This window comes from Neophocaena asiaeorientalis, unplaced genomic scaffold (genome assembly GCF_003031525.2).
Source record: "Neophocaena asiaeorientalis asiaeorientalis breed wild unplaced genomic scaffold, Neophocaena_asiaeorientalis_V1.1 scaffold293, whole genome shotgun sequence".
Classification (NCBI taxonomy): domain Eukaryota; kingdom Metazoa; phylum Chordata; class Mammalia; order Artiodactyla; family Phocoenidae; genus Neophocaena; species Neophocaena asiaeorientalis.
Genome location: NW_020173920.1, coordinates 946460 through 967012, shown reverse-complemented (window position 1 = coordinate 967012; position 20553 = coordinate 946460). Strand labels below are relative to the sequence as shown.

The 20553-nt window shown below is 42.7% G+C and overlaps 1 protein-coding gene across 1 annotated transcript in view; it reads left to right on the top strand.

Annotated features, from left to right (window-relative positions):
* Nucleotides 1-20553, top strand: part of MB21D2 (Mab-21 domain containing 2) — a 117695-nt gene that overhangs the window by 94117 nt on the left and 3025 nt on the right. The window lies entirely within an intron of this gene.

The following is a 20553-nucleotide window of genomic DNA, read 5'->3' as shown; positions in this document are numbered from 1 at the left end:
AATACACATTGGTGACACTGCTTGGCATGCAGGGATCCCAATTCCCTGACCAGGGATCGGACATGTGTCCCTTGCCTGCAGTGGAAGAGCAGAGTCCTAACCACCGGGCCGCCAGGGAATTCCCAAGTTTACTGTCTTCTGAATCAGACACCTGGGTTCAAAGTTCAGATCCACAGACTATGTAACTTTGGGTAATTATTTAACCTCAGAATCTCCCTTTCTTCATACCACTCAGGGGCAGTGTAAAGGTGAACAGTAATACATTAAAAATCCTTGGCTCAAAGTAGATGCTCAGTAAATGGGCTATGTTATTAAGAGGCTAGGAGTGGTTGGATGATGGCATTAGCAATATCGGGAAGACAGCAGCATCAAGAATTTTCGTATCAGTGACATGGACATTGTTATTTCAAGGAGGCATAATGTCAGACTCTTCTGTGTGTGTGTTTGAAATAGATTGCTGGGAATGGAAAACAGGTGGTGAGGCTGCAATGTAGGTACCCCAGGAGTGATACCTCCAGATGTGTGCAGGTGAGGCCAGCTGAGCTGCTTCCGCGGGGAGGGGGATGGGCCTTTGCAGTGAGAGCCCGGGGAGGGGTGTGCGGGGGGGCCAGGATGCTGGGGAAGCTTTCAGACACAGGCTGAGCAGCCACCGAGGCATGCGTGCTTTCATCTGCAATCACTTGTTGTCTGTCTGAGGCGAGAATCAATACCAGAAGGAGAAGGCGACAAATCATTCATTGCCCAGAGACTGGCTGTAGATCCAGCGCCCGCTGTTTTCTTTCTAACCGCTTTAAAGAAACTTCCCCGCACGTCCTTTCCCTGAAACATGGAGCCTCACCGCTGGACGCGGAGAGGTCCTTGGAAAGATCTGAAACGACCTTTTGTGTTGTTAGGCATTACTCTCTCGGGGGAAATTCAAGATAGATGTATTCTGTCCCATTCTGCTTCAGTTATATCGGCACTCATCATATTTCGCTTTCTTTTTTTTGCATCTGTTCCTTACTACTCATGAAGTTTAGAGAAGCAACCCATATGAAAGGTCTGTATTTGCCTCTGCGTGTGTCAGTGGGGCATGTGCTTTACACCCATTGCACCCATTACACCCATTTGCTTGCTATAAACTCACTCTTAAGACATCTCCCCCTCCTTCCCTCAGCTCAGAAACACACTCTTTTCAGTCAGGAAGAACATTAAAGAGCATCTTGTCCAGCCAGTTCTCTTGGTGGCAACCAGCTGGCCTCTCTTAGGGAGCACCAGGACTGGGGGTCCTGCTCAGTTCGGAGCTGGTTCGGATCTACCTTCTCCATAGGGCATTAGCTGGAGGGTCTGCCCTCCAGGCTCCTGCACCTCTGCCAGCCCCCAACCTGCCTTGCAATGTCTGGAAATGGGTAGAGAGTCAAATGAGCGAATAAAGTGGGCATAAAGTGAAGTCTTTTTAGAGCTTTGGAATGATTAGAGCAGGGAATTTGGGGGACCCCCCCCCGCAATCCCACAACAGCATTCTGTATAGAGTAGATCTTTTGTAAGCAACTGATTTATTTTTCTGCTGAAGGCCAGCCTCAGGCAGAATTGGGAAGTAGCCAGCTTGATAGGATGCAGTGATTTTCAACCCTTTTTATTCCTCCCTTTTAAAACTGTAGGACTCTTACTTCAGATAGAAGCATCAGAGGAAGCCCAATACGTAAAACAGATAAAAGTGATTCTGGGGGGAGCGGGAGGCCCAGGGGCTGCCCATCTGGCGCAGGCGCAGTCTCCCTTACCCTTCACACGCCCTCACCCTCCACTAGCTACAGGACCTGAGAGGAGGCTCGGCCCTTGGCACTCAGTGTGGAAGCCACCATAGCAGTGAAGAGCGCACGTGTGGGGCTCGGGCAACCCTGTGTGAGTCACCACAGCAAAACCCTTACCCACTGAGTCTGACTCTTTTCTTGTAAATTGAGGGTAGAATGTCAGACTGAAAGATTTTGCATATTAAGTAGTGAGATAACATATAATATACTTGGTTCGTAGCAGACACTCAGGAAACAACAGGGCTTGTGGGGAAAACAGGGTGAGGAGCAGATCACTCCAAACCTATTTGACCTTGTAACCAGGAAATTAACAAAAGCAGTAGCAATACTGAACAGAAAAAGACAGAATACTCTAATACAGGAGTTTACTGTTGAAAAAAGATTAGAAATGGCTTTATGAAAAGGGTTTTAGGGGGAAAAAAAGGAGGTAAAGTTGTTGAATTGTGGAGACAAGGATGAAATGCACTAAAACCATACAAAAGCATTTCCATGACAGATCACATGCCAATTTGAGTCTCGAAGAATTTGAGCGTCATTCGTTCTGCGGGTTGATGCATTCTGCTGTGTTTGAGCATGTTTTGTTTGATGGCTATTCCTTGGTTGTACAAAATATTAACATTCTTGGGAAATTGCGTATGAACTACTAACAGTACTTTTATTCTGCTGACATAATTTCGCTGTTTGCAGTCAGAACTAGTTCATATTATAAGGACACATTCTGTATCAGGATGGACTGTTTCTAGCTCTCAGTAGCCTAACCCCCAGGATTCAGGGGGACACGGGTGAGTCTGTAAAAAACTTATCTTGTGTGAGACTTGGGAATGAATTCAGATAGCTGTAATACAAGTCACCTCATAAATATCATAAAATATCAGGTTAATCAAAAAGATGGTACAAAGAAAGAAAGGAAATAACATGTGTGAACGTGGGGGGTTAGGAGGCAGAAGCTTTTAGATGGAGTTGGCCGGATTTCAACAGGCAGGGATGGAGGGTCAAAAGGAGAGAATGAGCAAAGACTCGGGAGCTGGAAAGCAAGGACATAGTTAGGGGACCAGTAGAGTTTGGGGGATCCACTTTGGGGCTGGAGCCACTGAGGAAGATAAGGGAGCAGTAAGACCCATGTTGAAATGGAAGTTGGCCTCAAAATGTGGGAGGCCCTTTTTAAAATAAATAAATAATTGATTTTTTTTGCGGTACGTGGGCCTCTCACTGCTGTGGCCTCTCCCGTTGCGGAGCACAGGCTCCGGACGCGCAGGCTCAGCGGCCATGGCTCACGGGCCCAGCCGCTCCGCGGCATGTGGGGTCTTCCCGGACCGGGGCACGAACCCGTGTTCCCTGCATCGGCAGGCGGACTCTCAACCACTGCGCCACCAGGGAAGCCCAATTAATTATTTTTATCAGTAGTTTTTGGCTGTACCTCGTGTCATGTGGGATCTTAGTTCCCTGACCAGGGATCGAACCCGTGCCCCCTGCGGTGGAAGCACCAAGTCTTAACCACTGGACTGCCAGGGAAGTCCCCTGGGAGGCCTTGGCTACAGGGATGGTGGCCACCCTATAGGATTTGGAGCAGGTGTGATGCGATCAGATCCGACCTTGAAGGAGTTCCTTTTGGCAGCTTATGCTGGGTGGTGGTGAAGGGGAGTGGAGTCCAATTAAGAGGGGTTGCAGTTGTCCTTGTGAGAGACATGAGGGCTTAAGCTCAACTGTGACAATGACATACAGTGGCAATAGGATGTATGGGGAGGGCATGACACAGCAGACATTTTAGAGACAGAATCTCAAGCATTTATCAACTGAATGGATGGTGTAGGGCTCTGGTGATCTAATGATGACACATGTACTAGTTCAGTAATGATAGCCAATACGGAGCTTGGTTTTGGAATGTTTGAGAGCTCAGGCTGAGGGCTGGCAGGGCTATGGCACACCTGGGTTCTGGGACTGGTCTACACTGAAGTGTGGGCCAAGGTTGTGGCCCTTAGGTTACTGCTGGGTGATCCATGCAGACAGAATAAAAGAACTTGCCCTCAGCTCTGGGAGGGGAGATGGTGTTCCCTAGATTGAGACCTGCCTGAGCCCCAGTCACTGCTCATGTTCTGATCCTAGGACCATAGCATTTGTACATTGAAAGACCTTAGGGATCATCTCATCTCTAAACCTCTTGCTAGATGGAAAACTATGACCCATAAGGGTTAAGTGTGTGTCCAGGGTAAGTCAGAGGCAGAACCAGACTAGAACCCAGGACTGTCACTTTCCAGTCTTTTAAGGAAATCTTTTAAGTAATGGCTGTGTATTAGAGTTCTCCAAAGAAACAGAACCAGCAGGATATAAAAGGAGATTTATTATGAAGAATCGACTCATGCAGTTATGGAGGCCGAGAATTCTATCTGCCGATTGCAAGCTGGAGACCGGGAAAGTTGGTGCTGTAATTCAGTTTGAGTCTGAAGGCCTGGAACGAGGGGAGCCAATGGTGTAAATCCCAGTCTGAGGATGGGAGGAGACGAGATCGAGATGTGCCAGCTCAAGCAGTGAGGAAGGAAAAAGAGGGTGAATCCTTCCTTCCTTCCTGCACCTTTTTGTTCTGTTCAGGCCCTTGACAGATCAGATGATGCCCACCCACATTGGGGAGGGCCATCTACCTTACTGAGTCTACCAATTCAAATGCTAATCTCATCTGGAAACACCCTGCAGACACACCCCCAGATTTGGGCATCCCCTGATGTAGTCAAGTTGGCATCTCAGGTGAACTCTCCTAGGCTTTTAGAATTGTTGATCCGTTTCTTTGTTCCTCCAGAGTAGTTTCTAATTTTTCAAAGTTTTCATTTACCCATTTCTTCTTTTGACCCTCATTTGATCTCATCAGCAGAGAGACATTGTTCCTCTTTCCAGATAAGCAAATTGGGCATGACAGGTAATGAACCTTCCTCACCACACAGTGAATTAATGGACCATCAGGATTAGAGCCTAGATTCCTTAAACTGATTCCATTTTCTTTCCTGTAATTGGATTGTAAATTTTGTGACGGTGCTAAACCAGTTCTAAAAGAGTAGTCCTGGACCAGCATCAGCATGAACCTGGAACCTGGAACTTGTTAGAAATGCACATTCCCAGGTCTTCCACCAGAACCACTGAATCAGAAACTCTGGTGGCCGAGGCCCAACAATCTGTGTTTTAATAATTTCTCCAGGTGATTATTCTGCATGCTCATTAGAGAACCACTGTAGTTACAAGACAGAATCTATTCAGTATCAAGGATTTCACTACCTTTTGTTCATATACCAAATTCACAGAGAACAAAAAAGATGGTATTAAGCTAAAACTGACCATAAAAATCAGCACATCTGTCTTTTCTTGTTCCTCCCGTTTCCCTCTCTGCATCGCTCCTACCAACCAGGTACTTCGTGTTGACTTTTCATTAAAAATGCTTTTCTGTCCCCTACGAAGCTGGCAGAGTTGTCTTGAGCTTTGATTCATTCAACCCACATTAGTTGACAAGCGTGGGGAAACTCAAATCAAAAGAAGAAAACAAGAAGGGAGGGAGGGAGGGAGGGAGATGGTTGAACAGATAGGCAAATACTGGAACATTTCCTTAAAAAAAAAAATCACCTTGCCCAAACAGCAAGGTAAAAGCCAGTAAATATTAATTGACCCAGAGAAGTATGAACAGAATGCTATTTTAAAAAGAAAATTACAATTTCTCAGCATCTGCAAAGTTCCGGAAATTGTATTGGGAGCTTTATTATGTAACTATTTCAGGCAAGTCTCATAATAGCCTTGTGAAAGAGGTAGTATTATCCTCATTTTTAATTTTTTTTTAAATGGGGAAACTAAAGTTTCAAAAAGTTCAGTACACTTACCCAAATGTCACAAAGGTAATACATCATGAAGCTAGGGTTCACATTCAAGCTTTTCTATATCCTAAAATTATGATCTCTCCATCACATCATCCACGTTATCTCTTAGGGTATCTTCCTCTTCCATATGCCTTCTTTACCTTAAAGCTGTGGAAATTTATCAGTGAAAGTATATGACATCCATCCCACTATTTCAAAAGAATTGCTGCAAGCAGCACGCGGACACTGGGGAGTCACCGATAAGAAACACTGTATCTGAAACCCAAATCCATTTCGGACTCACTTAGAAAGCATATCAAGAAAATCAGGTATGAATTTTAAAAATTTATATCCAACCTTCAGGCCTTTCTCCAGTCCTTTGGCTTGGAAAGCCAGTCCGAAACCTTAAAGAAAAAGGAAGGCACGACCTCTAGTGGAAACATGGAAAATGTCCTGTGGTTTTGCTCGAGGGTTTCTCCCCAAACCACCCTTCCCCCCTTTTAAAATGAATTTATGGAATTTTTCATCTGAAAGGTACTCTCATGACAAGACTTGGGTCAGTGCATAAATGTCATTTTCGTAACGACCTTAAAATGAGATTCCTGCATCTCACAGTCACATCGCGCTTGGGTGTGAGTCCTTCAGTGACGCCTCTCAAGCTGGCACTACTTTCTAAAAGAATGCTTGTCATTTGGTCTTTTTCCCCGCTATACTAGAAAACCTAATCTCACAGGATTTTTGGAAGGGACGCGGTATGCATATGGGTGTCTAAATTCACCTCCCGGGCAGTTGATAGCTTTGGAGATTGTACACTTCTGTCTAAACGGTGTGATCTCTGATTTCAAGGACTGAGCTGTGATTGTGCCCATGGCCACAGGTGTATGGCTGGGTTGCCGAGTCATACCCCCTGACCCACATACGTGCTCCCGAGCGACGGTGGTGCTTGGGCAAAGTACCCTTAAGGATTTCGGTCGATTCTACAGTTGCTTTGTCCAAGTTTAAGATTGAACAGAAGACAAAAATCAGCCACTGTCTGATGGGTACAGGGAGTTGGGGGGTTGAAAAAATAATTGGCAGGAATCTAACAAAAATACCTTTTCCATTCAAAGCAAACAATAACTTGGAGGTTGGAGAGGTAAATGAGTTCCCCAGGTGTGAGGCATGATAGATGTCTCGTCTTTCCCGAATCTCAAATACCGCCAAAGTTGTATCTCTCCTGATTTGAAGGGTGGTTAATCTCAGCTCTTGAATGTTTTAAAGTATCACTGGTCCAGTAAACCCCTTCCTCTAACCGGACAGCTCTGCCTTTTCTTGAGTCCATGTAATAAAACTTCCTGCTTTGAAATTGAGGGAGGGAGCAGGCAGCCTCCACTTTTAAAAGCATTTAAAGATTTGCTAGTTTAAAACACATATGTCTCCTTAGAGATTATGCTTCAGTCCTTCTGGGGTGGGATGGGGGGACCCATATTTTCCCACCGTTTGGTTAGTGACCCCGGCATGGAGTGGAGAGAGCCCTTGACTGAGTGTCAGGACTTTGCGTTTGCTTCTCAGTACCTGTGCCAGGTGCTGTGCTGTGTCACCCTTGCCCTTTGGGCCTTAGCAACATGTTCTGTCCCATGACAGTTGGAGTACAGAACTTTGGAATTCATTTCTGGCCCCAATAATCTATGATCCATTCCCATTCTTTGTGCAGGGTACACACAAGTTCAGCTTCATCCCCTGGAGTCCAAGAGTTACCGAATTGGCAACTGATTCAAACAACATCCTTCAAAAGTATAAAGCTAAAAAAAAAACCAAACAAACCCTTTTATATCTTTCTTAGCCACCATTTTAGTTTACAGTCTCTGGCTAGAATATCGAATTTCCCTTTTCATCCTCATACCATTGACTCTTGCTCTAGTTTTTGATGGTTGGAGGAAAAGTAGGTGAAATAAGCCGTTTTCAAAGTATCACTTGTGCTTGTCAGCATGACGAGACTCCCTTTTTGACTTTCTCTTTGACTTTTTTTTTTTATTGTGCCAGCCTGGATTTAAAAACACTGCAACAATTTGACCCTCTTTCAAGTGATCTACTCATGCTTTTAAACTGCAAATTTCAACCTCCTGCACAGGGCTTTTTGACTAGTTGTTTTATAAGTCTGACTTCTTTTGATGTGAATATTTTCAAGCCCAAACAATAAAGTATGGTTTCATCCAGTCATTGAAAGTAATTATCAGGTAGACAATTGTGTCTCAGAAGTAGATTCTGCTATTTATTAGTGTGTCAGGCTGTCAGTACTTTTTTCCAGGTCTGTTTTCCTTGGAAATATTTATTTGATCCCCTCGTCCTTCCTTAAATTTTAGGTTCGGGTGTAATTGTACTAATCTGAACTTTTGTATGGAATGTTCCAGCTGTATACGGTGGAAAAACTTTTAAGACTTGTTAACTGAGATGTTATTTTTTGAAGTAGCAGATTTTTAGGATTTTACTACTTTGTTGTTTGGAAACTTGATTGAGGGTATTAGTACAATGAAATAACATTTTTTTTCAAGTTAAATGAAGATAAAGACAATAGAGACAAGGGGGTCATCACTAATAATAGGTGTTGTAACAATATGTGGATGATTAATTACTAATCTTAGGTATCTCATTATTTGAAACTTAAAGACGAATTATTTTCTAGGAATGATGTGTGTTTGTTTAGCAGGTGTAGTTAAGGAAAGAGGGGCATTTTGTCAGTAACCCAGTCATTCTAGGCGTAACTCAGACCTCTAGGTGTATCATCCATAGATTGCCCCTGGCAGAGCAAGCTTTACATTTTCAGCCCTTTCTTTCTCCTTCTGCTAACTCTGTAAGAAACAAATTGATAACCTGGTAAAGACCCCAAGTAACACCCCCTTCCTTTCAAAATAATTGTATGTGATCAGACTAGTTTTTAATCTTGTTCAGGCCAAAGAACTCTGTGAATATTTTGTACGCTTATCTTGGCTAGTCACTTAGCTGTCAAGAGCCAGCTTCCATGCCTGTACAATGAGAACTCTAGTGTTCTTCACAGCATTATTGCTGGGAACAAATGAGAAAAGGATCTGGGAACTGCAAAGCATCATACAAAGTAAGGCAGTGTTTATTTGGATTATTTATTGATTGAAGCCAGGTTTAAAAAAGTCAATTCCATCTTGGCTCCTGAAATCTTTGAGTGTGTTATTTGTAGTCAGAATGAAACAGTTTTGCAGCAAGAGCGGTGCCTTAAACCTCATACCATCAAAAACTGTTTACTCTGCCTTCTCTCTCCCTTATTCCTGGCACCTGAAGCTTTATTCATGTTTTTTTTATTCTGTTTTGTTTTCATCTCAGCTGCAACCGATGAGAGCTGAAACTGTACTTTGCAACAAGGTCTTCAATATACTCTTAAGAATCGTTTGCCAACCATGTTGCCTGCCCAGACAAAGCATCTTTCAGCCTGGGCTCCACCTAGGTGGAGCACATCATCTCCCGAATAACCAGATTTCCTCTGGGAGACCAAAAGACAAGGTTTTGAGTCACTGAGGGCAAATAGGCCCCGGAGTGGTGCTTTAATATAGTCTTAGCAAGTCTTAGCCCTTTGCTAAGCCTGTTTCCCTAGAGCTTTCTTCGGAGGATTTTATGACTTTGGTTCCAAAAACTCTTAGTAAATGAAATGGAGTGTGGGCTCCACCTTCTGGCAGTTATTGGGAATTGCTTTATAAGACGGAATCCGTTTATTTACCTGCTCTGTTCTCGGGCATCAAAGGAAAAATGCATTGTTATAATCCTTTTTAAAAATCAGGTATTAGATTATTATCTTAGCTCACACTGTAATTATATAGTAGCTTTAAAAAAATCTCTGGCTAAGGTTGTTGGCTGCAAATTGGTGCTTTGGAAAATGTCCTAGAGTTAAATTATTCTCAGAGGACAAGAGGAGATGCCTTTAGGTAGTTACCATGTAGTTTATAGTCAGCTTATTAACAGGCTCCTAGTTTCTCCCTTCCATCTCTTCTGAGTATGTAATAGGAGTCCCTTGGTTGCAGATATAGTGGCTCTGGGGTCTCTCATCATGTCAGGAAATAACAGTGTCAGACTGACAGTGTCAATCCAAGTGTATCACTCTGAAAATTTTCACCCTTGAAGATTCCAGTAAACTCTTGATGTGGTAGCTCACTTGGGAGGTGATTGTGAGAAGCACGAGGGAGGGAGTAGAGCAGTTGGGACGGAGAGGGGAGAAAAGCCAATTAAGGGACTGTTCATGAGCAGATTGATCTTGTGGGACCCTCTGGGAAGTTGTGTAGAACTCAGAATTGTCCCACCAGAGTCTGGGGAAGCGGGGCACTTGTCTGCTGATTCCTGCCCTCCCCTGCTGTTGGATTAAAGTCAGTTCTCCTGCATGAACTCCCCTGCACTTCCCAGTGGTGCCAGAGCAGAGATGACCCTCAGGCCAAGGAGCAGAATCATTGGCCTTAAGGAGGGAAGTTGCCATCTCACAGGAAACCGCCTACCGTGGCTGCAGGTGCAGGGCATCAACAGCCTGTCCTACACATACACACTCATGTATCCACGCATATTAGGAAAAAGGTAAAATCAGTGAAGTCAATAATAGTAATAATAAGTAATCATTTAAAATCTCCTTTAGATATGAAAATGGTGGTTACAGTTTTAAAAGGTCTTGTCAGTTAGACAAGCATTTTGAAGTGTTTTATGGGTGAAATGGTATAATATCTGGGCTTTGCTTTAAAGAACTACAGCCAAAAGTGTGTGAATAAATGAAACAAGAATGGCAAGCATAATTGTTGAAGCTGAGTAGTGGGTACATGGTGATTCATTATACTATTATCTCTACATTTCTGTATGTTCGAACATTTCCAAAGTAAACTAATTTTAAGGCAGGACTTTTGCTAGCCAATGAAGTTTTAAAATCCTTTAGCTGGGTCTTTATATAAATTGCAACCATTTTTGAGCTAATGTAGCAACTCTGAGTGTGTCGTGTAGACCACAGCTACAGTACTCCACACTGTGGAGTCCCTTTTTAATCCACAGTGACATCGTTTCTCAGGCTGCTGAGTCACAATGGGCATATCTCTTATTGAGACTCAGGATAACAGTTAGGTTGTTTAGGTTTGATTTGGGTTTGGGTTTTTTTTTTTTTAGAGAAGGCACAGAATTCGTCATGTTTCTTTCCCCATGGCTCAGTGTGCCTGAGCTGAGTTTTGCACAGAGGAAAAAAGTGACGGTGGTAGGGCTTCCCTGGTGGTGCAGTGGTTGAGAGTCCGCCAGCCGATGCAGGGGACACGGGTTCGTGCCCTGGTCCGGGAGGATCCCACATGCCGTGGAGCGGCTGGGCCCATGAGCCATGGCCGCTGAGCCTGCGCGTCCGGAGCCTGTGCTCCGCAACGGGAGAGGCCACAGCAGTGAGAGGCCCGTGTACCGCAAAAAAAAAAAAAAAAAAAAAGTGACGGTGGTAGATACTGTTGTGTCCACAAATGAAAAAGATTTACAACTCAGTAACAGCTTCTGGCTTTGTGGTTAGTATTTCCCTTGGTAATGATGTTCTCAGCCACTCTCTGTCCCCCAAGTCTAGTAGTAAAAACTTAGGGGATAGGACTCTAAAATTTAGGCTTTGCTGTTGGATTAAAGTAAGCAAATTAAACTGTGCATCTGAATATATAGGAACATTTTCAGAGTTTGTCTTGGGGGGACTGAAAGAATTCCAAGGATACCCTTGGAATTAAAATACTTGTGGAATGCTCTTTCAGAATTGTCTGAGTTAAGTATGCAGCACACATACGTGCATGCACACATGGCTGTGTGTCGCAGCACTAGATACTCACTTTTAAAAAATAAAAAAGTCATTTATAGTCTTGTCTTTCCTATAATCCTTGACCCATTTTGCTTATAATACTTCATTTCCCAGGGACTGCTAAAATGAGCTTTTAATCTGCTTTAAAAATCATTTTACTCCAAAATAGAATTTGTTTTATTTTCGGACAGAGAAATAAGCTTCCACTAACTGTTTCTTACAGTGTTTCATGTGGCAATTTTAAAGGTCCAAAGATATTAAATTATTTATCCTCTCAGGAGAGCCCATTTAATGCTGGAAAGCATCACTGGGATAGTGAAAAGAGTATGGAATGAACCTGAATTTTCATCCCATTTTAGTTTTTATGGCCATGAACAACTTATTTGACTGTTATTTATCTTGATTTCCTCATCTGTAAAATGGGGACAGGATGACCTACTTCCAAGCGCCAAGAGGATAGAAGGAAACGACATAGGTGAGACATTCAGCCTATGCCTTAATGCATAGTAGAGCCAATCAATGTTTGTGCCCTTCTCAGAGAGCCCTTGACATGAGATGTACATACTTTGAAAGTGTGCTTTGTAAAGTCAGTCCTTCTTTTGTTCTGATGTGTGTTATTGCTGCTACTGTGATCTCTTCTTTTAAAATCGGTGGAGTTGGTTGGAGGATTGTGATAGCGGCCGGGTTGCAGATTAGAAATGACAGAGTAAAACAGATGAGAGGGAAGAACAGCCTCCTCCACTGGAACATAATAAATGCTCCCCTGGATTTCTTCCTGCACCTGTTATGGGGCCCCCATTGCACGGTCGTCGGTGGCTACGGCAGGAGGAGGCTTTGCTGTTGGGCAGCCACCTTGAAGGACACCCATACTCAGACCCCGTCCCATGTTAGTATTTTTAGTTGTCACCCCTGCTGAAAATGCTGATTGGTCATTTCTTGGGACAGGAAATGTACTCCCTCCACAGGCAGCCTTGCTAGAAGATTCTACTAGATAGATGAGCCTTTCATTTACCGATGACACTGATTTTTTTTTTTTTTCTCTCTGTACACCTTCTACTTGTTGGAATCCTAAAGTCCGTTTCTCCTTTACCAGGACAACTCATCACGTATTTGAAGATGGATCTCATGGTCTTCTGGAATTTTTCATTCTCCAGGCGAAACAATTTGCAGTCCTCTTCATCCCCTTCTGTGTTTTGGCTAGGACCTTTATTCACTTCCTTCAGAGTTATTATCTCAGCTTATAATTATATGTTCATTAGTGTGTGCTTGTTTGGTTAGTGTGGGAGTTGTTCATGCTGCTTATCAAATATTTCTGGCTCTCTGCTTTCCCAGCATGAGGTAGAACTGCAGTGTCTTCCCTGGGGTGGGATGCGACTAGTTTTGGCCAGTGATGTGTGAATGAAAATGACATATGTCCTTCCCAGGCCAAGGCATTTAGCTGCCGGAAAGAGATCCCCCAGGGCTTCCTTTTCCTCCAGTAGAGGGCCTGTGAGTTTCTAGATGCGGGGTACTGTAGCCACCTGGGTCCTGGATGAAGGAAAGAAGAGCCCTAGCCAGCAACCTCTGATGGTCACGTTGCCTGAATGAAAAATAAGACTTTGTTGTTTGAAGTCACTGAGGTTTTAGGTTTGTTACTCAGCATAATCACATCTCTCCTGATTGATACAAATGTAACTGACACAAATGTAACTGGCTTTCTCACTCCACATAAGGACCATGCAGTGGGGACAGTGTGTTTCTTTTCACTGTTGTGTCTTCAGTATCTGGCATAGTACTGGCTCAGAGGAGGCACTGATACTTACGGGTCATATGCATGAATAAATCAAACCCAAGTTTTGAATCCCACCACCATCCTTGCAATTTCCCAGACTTGGCCTCCTTCATTATTCCTCTTCTAAAATATAGAGCCTACCCCCTGCCCATCAAACCCAGACTTCCAGTTTCAGAGTACTTAAGTAGTTGGCATATACATCCCCAAATGAGAAAGGAATGCAAACCAGACTCAGCTGGGTCACAGGCTGAAGGAGGGTACATTTGACTTAATGCTGAACATCTCCATTAGAAGCTCCTTGCTGCTTCTGAAGATCAGGAGAGAGGTAATCTGGTCATCACTGGCATATTTCTGTATCCTTAGGTAGCCTTAAGATACCGTATTGGCATCACTCTTACTTTTCACTTGCTACTGTTTTTATCTTTCAAGAATGAGCCTTCTAAAATGGTCACTCCTTTTGTAAACTAACAACCTGTCTTTCATGCCCTGTTGTAGCTGTAGGCGGCTGCTAGGTGGGGCTAATGAGACATTCCTTTGAGTCTTGCCAATAAGTCTTGATTGGTAGAAACCATGAGTTTTTAAACTATCCTAAGAACTGAAAGGAGGAAAAGGCAAGACTTACTGGATGGGAAAAATATTTTGCTAATGTGGGCACATGCCCAGAACCCTCTCTTTATTGACTGCCAAGTGAGTACCAGACCACACACTAAGTAATTTGGTGTGCATTTTCTTGTTTTAACCCCATGGCCACCCAGCACATTTTTTTTTTTTTTTCCCCCCAGTACGCGGGCCTCTCACTGTTGTGGCCTCTCCCGTTGCGGAGCACAGACTCCAGACACGCAGGTTCAGTGGCCATGGCTCACGGGCCCAGCCTCTCCGCGGCATGTGGGATCTTCCCGGACCGGGGCACGAACCCGTGTTCCCTGCATCGGCAGGTGGACTCTCAACCACTGCGCCACGAGGGAAGCCCCCCAGCAAACTTTTAATTGTTATTCCCCGATGTCATTTAAGGAAACTGTTTAATTAGGTTGGTCCTGGATGAATCGGACTCTGAGTCCAGGTCTGACTCATGTTCATTCTGTTCAAAATAGCTTAGTAAACTTTGCCGAGGCCCACCAATTTTTAGAACTTGAGTTTTAATTTTTAAGAAAGAAAATAATGAAAGATGAGAGAGGCGCTTTTTTTTGCAGCCTGACTTTTGGATGATTTTATAGAGATATGCTGGTAGTATTTTCTGTTACATTATGTGGCAAATCTCATGATTCCCCATTTGTGACTGATGATGTGGTCAAGTTGACTGAGCTAAATGATGCACCCAACCCACAGCTGCCTTCTAATCCCAAGGTCTGTATTAGCCCCTGCAGTAGTAAAACCTTGACTGCAGGAGCTCACATGGACTGTTGACTGCGAGAGCATCTTTCATTTACTGACACTCTTTGCCAATCACTGTGCCAAATGTTGTTATCTCATTAAGGAGGGACAATAAGCCATGAATACAACCCACTATGATTATAAGTGTAGAAAGTGCTAGGGTAAGAATTCAGATCAGGGTCCTTCACAGGGGTGTGTAGGTTGTTCATTTTGCAGGGCACTTGTTCTGAGGGAACACGAAAGGGCTGGAATCCAGCCTGCCCTCTACCGGCCAGGCTCTGCACCATGCTACCCGATGGCAGCCACTAGAGGAGGCATCCCTGGACTAGCTTCAGTCTGGGTGTGGCTGGAGGAGAAGGTGCTCCATTCGTTTCCGTTCATCTAACATGTTTTGTAGCCCTTACACGTGCTTAGAGGCTTTCGATAGATTATCAACTCTGTGGAATAGGAGTTGTTTGGCCAAGCCAGTTTTATAGATGGTGGAGAAAGGGAAGACTGTATGGGGAAAATGAACTAAATATCTACAGTGTGCTTAGACATTTCATATCAACCCTAGAAGTGCAGTTTTATGGTTTTATTTGTTCATTTTGAATAGGTGAGGAATTGGAAGCTCAGAGAGGTTAAATAACTTGTCAGGCTTACTTAAGTAGTAAATGACAAAACCAGGATTCAAACCCAAGCCTGTCTTGCTCTGACTCCAGTGTTCTCGCAGACATTATTAGTGTCAAGATGCGAAAAGATCAAGGAAGACTTCTTTGAGGAGGCATCTTTTGAATCAGTCCTGTTATTATATATATTTGGTTAATAGGTTATTACCATACGTGAATTAATCAGGTCTCTAAACAGTTTAAATAACATTACCTGCAGTTGTCTCAGAAGTTATGCCAAATAAAAGACTCTTTGACTTACGAAACATACTATAACATTTTTAATATTAATGATCACTCAGCAGATAATTGAAAAGCTAGGAAGCTCCACTGGTGTCTTGCTTCTGTATTTCCTGTGTGTTATAGTGTATTTATTTGGGAATATGGGTAGCTTCTTGTAAGACAGGTCAGGTGCATCCTTCCTTCTGATAAATGTGGATGATGGGGCATGTTCTGCTGACGGTCCAAGGTCACACGAAAGCTGTGACCAACAAAAGTGCAAAGCTGGCACTTGGCCTTGAGACCTCTGCTATTTTCCTTCCCAGCCATTCGACATTCATGTCAAGTCGGGTCATTGTCATAGGGAGAACAGTGTGCATTTGCCACTCTGACCGTCACAGCAAACATGGGAACTAAAGGCAATGCTGTAAATCTGTCCCCAGGGCTGTGTGACCTTGAATGAGTTATTTCTCCTCTCTGAACTCAGTTTTTCACCTATAAAGTGAGGGACTTCATATAGATGATTTCTGGCTGTGAATAAAGAAAATGAAAAAACTTTCCCCAATTTGAAGTCATTAAAAATCTCATAGATTGGTGACTTTTTTAGAAGAAGATGGCCATGCCTACTTTTTAGAATGTTGCTCAGACTATCAAATAAGTTTGACAAAAATATTTGAAACATAGATGATGATATTTTTACAGGAAGGTTTATATTGTTTATTAACAGCTAAGGAGACTGCTACCCTAAGGGAATGTATCGAAATCACAGAAGGGGGCTTCCCTGGTGGCACAGTGGTTGAGAGTCCGCCTGCCGATGCAGGGGACACGGGTTCGTGACCCGGTGTGGGAAGATCCCACATGCCGCAGAGCGGCTGGGCGCGTGAGCCATGGCCGCTGAGCCTGCGCGTCCGGAGCCTGTGCTCCGCAATGGGAGAGGCCACAACAGTGAGAAGCCAGTGTGCCACAAAAAAAAAAAAAAAAAAAAAATCACAGAAGGACTTTGCAAAATCATCCCATTCTGTACCCTTCCTACTATTAAGGATCAGTGCCATAAAGGCACTGTTATTGGTATTTCACATGAGTTGAGGTGAAAAAGGTAATACTTTTTTTATGAAGCAATGAATATTATTGAGATATTCAGGTCTTTTTTATCTACATAGAAATCTTTTATATACATATGTATATAAAATAGATATAGATATAAAAATAGATAAATATAGATTAAAAATAGATTAAAATAGATAAAAATAGATAAAAATAGATTAAAAATAGATATAAAGATACATACATGACTATGTATCTTTTTTATATACATAGTCAAAGATATATATATATATAAGGTATTCTGTAGCTTTAATTACAAGATGTAAAAGTTTTCTCTCTTTGATAGATCTTTATCTCTTCAACATAGTTAAGAATTCATTTTTTTAAAGGAATCTATATAAGTACTAATTTCACTTATCTATTTACTAATTGAGTTCTCATAGATGTTCTTGAGGGAAGCTGTGAAGATGGGAGAAGACAAATGATACTTAGTTCTTGTGCTCTGGTGTCAACCAGCTGGCATTATACGTTTGAGTGATGGGAATTAGTAATCTGAATTCAACAGAATGTGATAAAGTTTTGTTCTCTAGAATACAAGGGAGTCCAGGACAGACTTCAGTTTTTCACTTGATGTTCTAAAGGCAGTCAGCAAAGAACTAAGTGGCTGATAGGGAACTCATTCCTTAAACTTGGGGCCCCAGTACCTAAAGCAGTAGTTTTAAGGTCTTCATAAGTAGATACTATGAAATAAGCTGAAATCAAGGAATCAGTTACAGGAAGGGAGGCTGGGAGGCACTTTTGCTTTGTGTTTTTAAGAGCAAACATATGCCAGTTCTTTCCTGAAAAGAAGAGACCCGCCCAGGGGAATAAGCTACTTCTCCACCTCTCCTTTTCTCTGCTGCTAACAAGCTCAGTGGTGTGTGTTCAACCTTTCTTTTGTTCCCACTCACTGTTTCCGATAATTTACTAATAGCTAAACAGCCAGAGGCACTTGATATCACACAAATCTCCTGTAATTACACAAAAAAACCTTAGATCAGTTCAGAGATGGCATCTGTTGGAACTAATGCCTACAGCCAAAGCGTACAGTAGAATTTTTTTTCCCTCTCAGACCCTGCCTGTGTTTTAGTTGCCTGGCAACCCATCTGGGATGACAACTAATGTCAGCTGATTTTTACTTAAACTTAGCCCAGGAAAGTTTTCAAGGAGGGCCTTTGAGTTTGTGCAGTTCTGGGGAAGGCTCCAATTTGTGCTACCAAATAATCTGTAAAACTGTAGACTAATGGGCTCAGGCAGGCTAAATGTAAATGTGGAGGTCTCAGGGGATCGGCTTCCGGAACAGTATGGCCTTAGGGATTTTGTTTCTAACTCTTAGGAGCTGAGCAAATGAGCTTCAGCTATATTCTCACTACTGCTCAAGTTCTGTCTGCCCTTTTTAAAGGAATAAGAAATGTCCAACATTATCCTAACCCCTGAATATTAGAATTTAGCCAAATACTTTATACGGCTCTTTTGAAAGAAGGGCCAATATTTTAGGTGCGTAAGCAGCAATTGGGAGGAAAGAGGAATATTCTAACAAGTGAAAATATGTTAAAACTTCTTCTTTAATCCAGTAGAGGGCAGAAAGGAATTTTAGCTTTTTTTCTCACCTGTAATTATCCGAACAAAACTGTGGCAATCCAAGGCAAAGTTCAGTGACACGTTTGTAAACAAGTTTTCCCCAGCCTATTACTACACATGTTAATTCTGGTTGTGTAGACAGGTTCTGGCTAGTGTGCTCAGAGCCAGTTGGATCCTGTCTAGGAGAAAAAGATGTATATAATTTTGAGTTATTTATGCCTAAGAGGGGACAATTACGTAGTGTCCATATACCAATACTACTAATCAATTCAGATCTTGTTTACTACTTACAACCCAGCACGTCCCGGTTTTCCCCAGGTGTGTTTGGGGCGCTCCAGATGCTGGAATGAAACAATATATGAAATAATGAGTAAATTATTTCAAGATCACATGTTTCCTTTTGTAAGTATCTGTACCTCCATGTGAGCCTGTAAAATAGTAAAAGTGATTTTCACCACCTACTTGGGGTTCTGAAAGTTCCATCTTATCCTTTTAGAGCTACAGCCAAAACTTGTGGTGGTAGTAGCTGTTACTTTGTAAAGATGAGGTTAATACTGAAACATGATGACAACTGAATCGTTTTCTCGGTGTTACAGTTTCCACACTGGTTGCTGTCTGGCTTTTAAAAACCACTTTTAAAAGGAAAATAAATTGTTCACTGCTGATTTGTAGTGAAGGCTGCTTGGGTTAGTATGTAGTGTTTTAGATTGGGTTCCTCAGGAAGCAGCCCCTGAGATGGAGTGAGGATATTTACAAAGGAGCACCCTTGGGATCTGCACCTGTGCAAGGGAGGGGGCGGAAGCACGGTCAGGCGGAGGGAGAAGTGTGGTGTCCTTCTCAGCAGGCCCCAGTGGGAACTCTGGATGCCGGGGACTCATCGGAGTACCCTGAACTGGGGCACTTCTACACTGATTGGTTACGGGATGTTTACCTCCTACCCTAACCCTAACCACAGCCCACGGTCTTAGTTGAGGTGGCTCTTTGGGGTCAGACCATCCTTGAGGGATAGGCACTGACAGCCTCAGCAGCTGAGACAAGAAGTCTTTATTGAAGAGGGATCTGGGTGCCATATCACAGCACAGGGAGCGTGAGAAACAGCACCACCACCCCCCCCCCAAAAAAAAATCAGGTACACTGAATTCTCTTTCTGATGAATTGTTGGCTCTTTAATGCTGGATAACTTATTGATTGCTTTAAAAAGAAAGTGATCGTCCGCTCTTTGTTGTTTGGAAAATAGGATTTTAAAGAATGAAAAAGAGCACATTTTTATCAAAGAGTGTCAGATTCTGAAATATAAGAGGAGCATAGACACATATACATGGTTTATTTATTTGCATTGGTATTGCCTTATGAATAAAAAACTGTGCTGATTAAAAGTAACTACAATGACTAATGGAATCATAGTTTGTGGTCATTCTTTACGATCTTTCAGGAAAAGTTGTTAAATAAGTCACGGAGTGATGCTGGTAGTTTGTCAGATAATGAAGCACAGGTAAATCCATAATAAAAAGACAGGAAGCAGGGAAGGTAAATTTGTATGTTGTTCGTGGAACAGTCATTTCCATCGCGCCTTATGTATTTCATATTTAAGCCTATTAATTTCATCTATTTGTTCCTTTGTCATTCAGTCATAGCTTCAATTGTGTGCCTGCTGGGAGCAGACCCCTGTGGCTGCTTCATACATCTTTGAGACATGGTTCTCACTCTCAAAGAGCTCATAATATCATCCCTAAAAGTCACATTTGTTCTATCACCACCAATCTCATTAGAAAAGTATACGATTTGGGAAGATGTTAAGTTTATGGTGCAGGAGATAAGTTTTCTAAAATAATGTTTTTTTCCTGAAAGGTCTGATGTTTTCATTGGCAATAAATATTTCAGTTGTTTTTGTGAAGTCAGTCTTAATTTGTTCAGTTTTTAAGAAAATGTCTGTTGCATACTGAAGTCTAAATACCCATAGTTTATATGTAATTCTTTAAATTAAAAATGGCGTTCCATGAAGAAAGCAGCTCATTTAGCCTCCAACTCAAACATGAGTGCTTTTCTTGAAGACAGAGTTTGTATTTCAGTATGCAGCAGAAGTGCTTTATGGTTACTTCCTATTTTGTCACATAAAAAGGAGGTTTGAAAGTTGGGATTCAACAAAATTAATCCAGTTTTCTTTTTCATTTAGGATTTTAAGTGAAACTGGATTATTACTAATTTTTAACTGCTAGTGCGTGCCAATAAAAAAGAATCAAACGGGGCTTCCTTGGTGGCACAGTGGTTGAGAGTCCGCCTGCTGATGCAGAGGACGTGGGTTCGTGCCCCGGTCCGGGAAGATCCCACATGCCGCGGAGCGGCTGGGCCCGTGAGCCATGGCCGCTGAGCTGCGCGTCCGGAGCTCTGTGCTCCGCAACAGGAGAGGCCACAACAGTGAGAGGCCCGCGTACCGCAAAAAAAAAAAAAAAAAAAAAAAAAAAAAAAAATGACT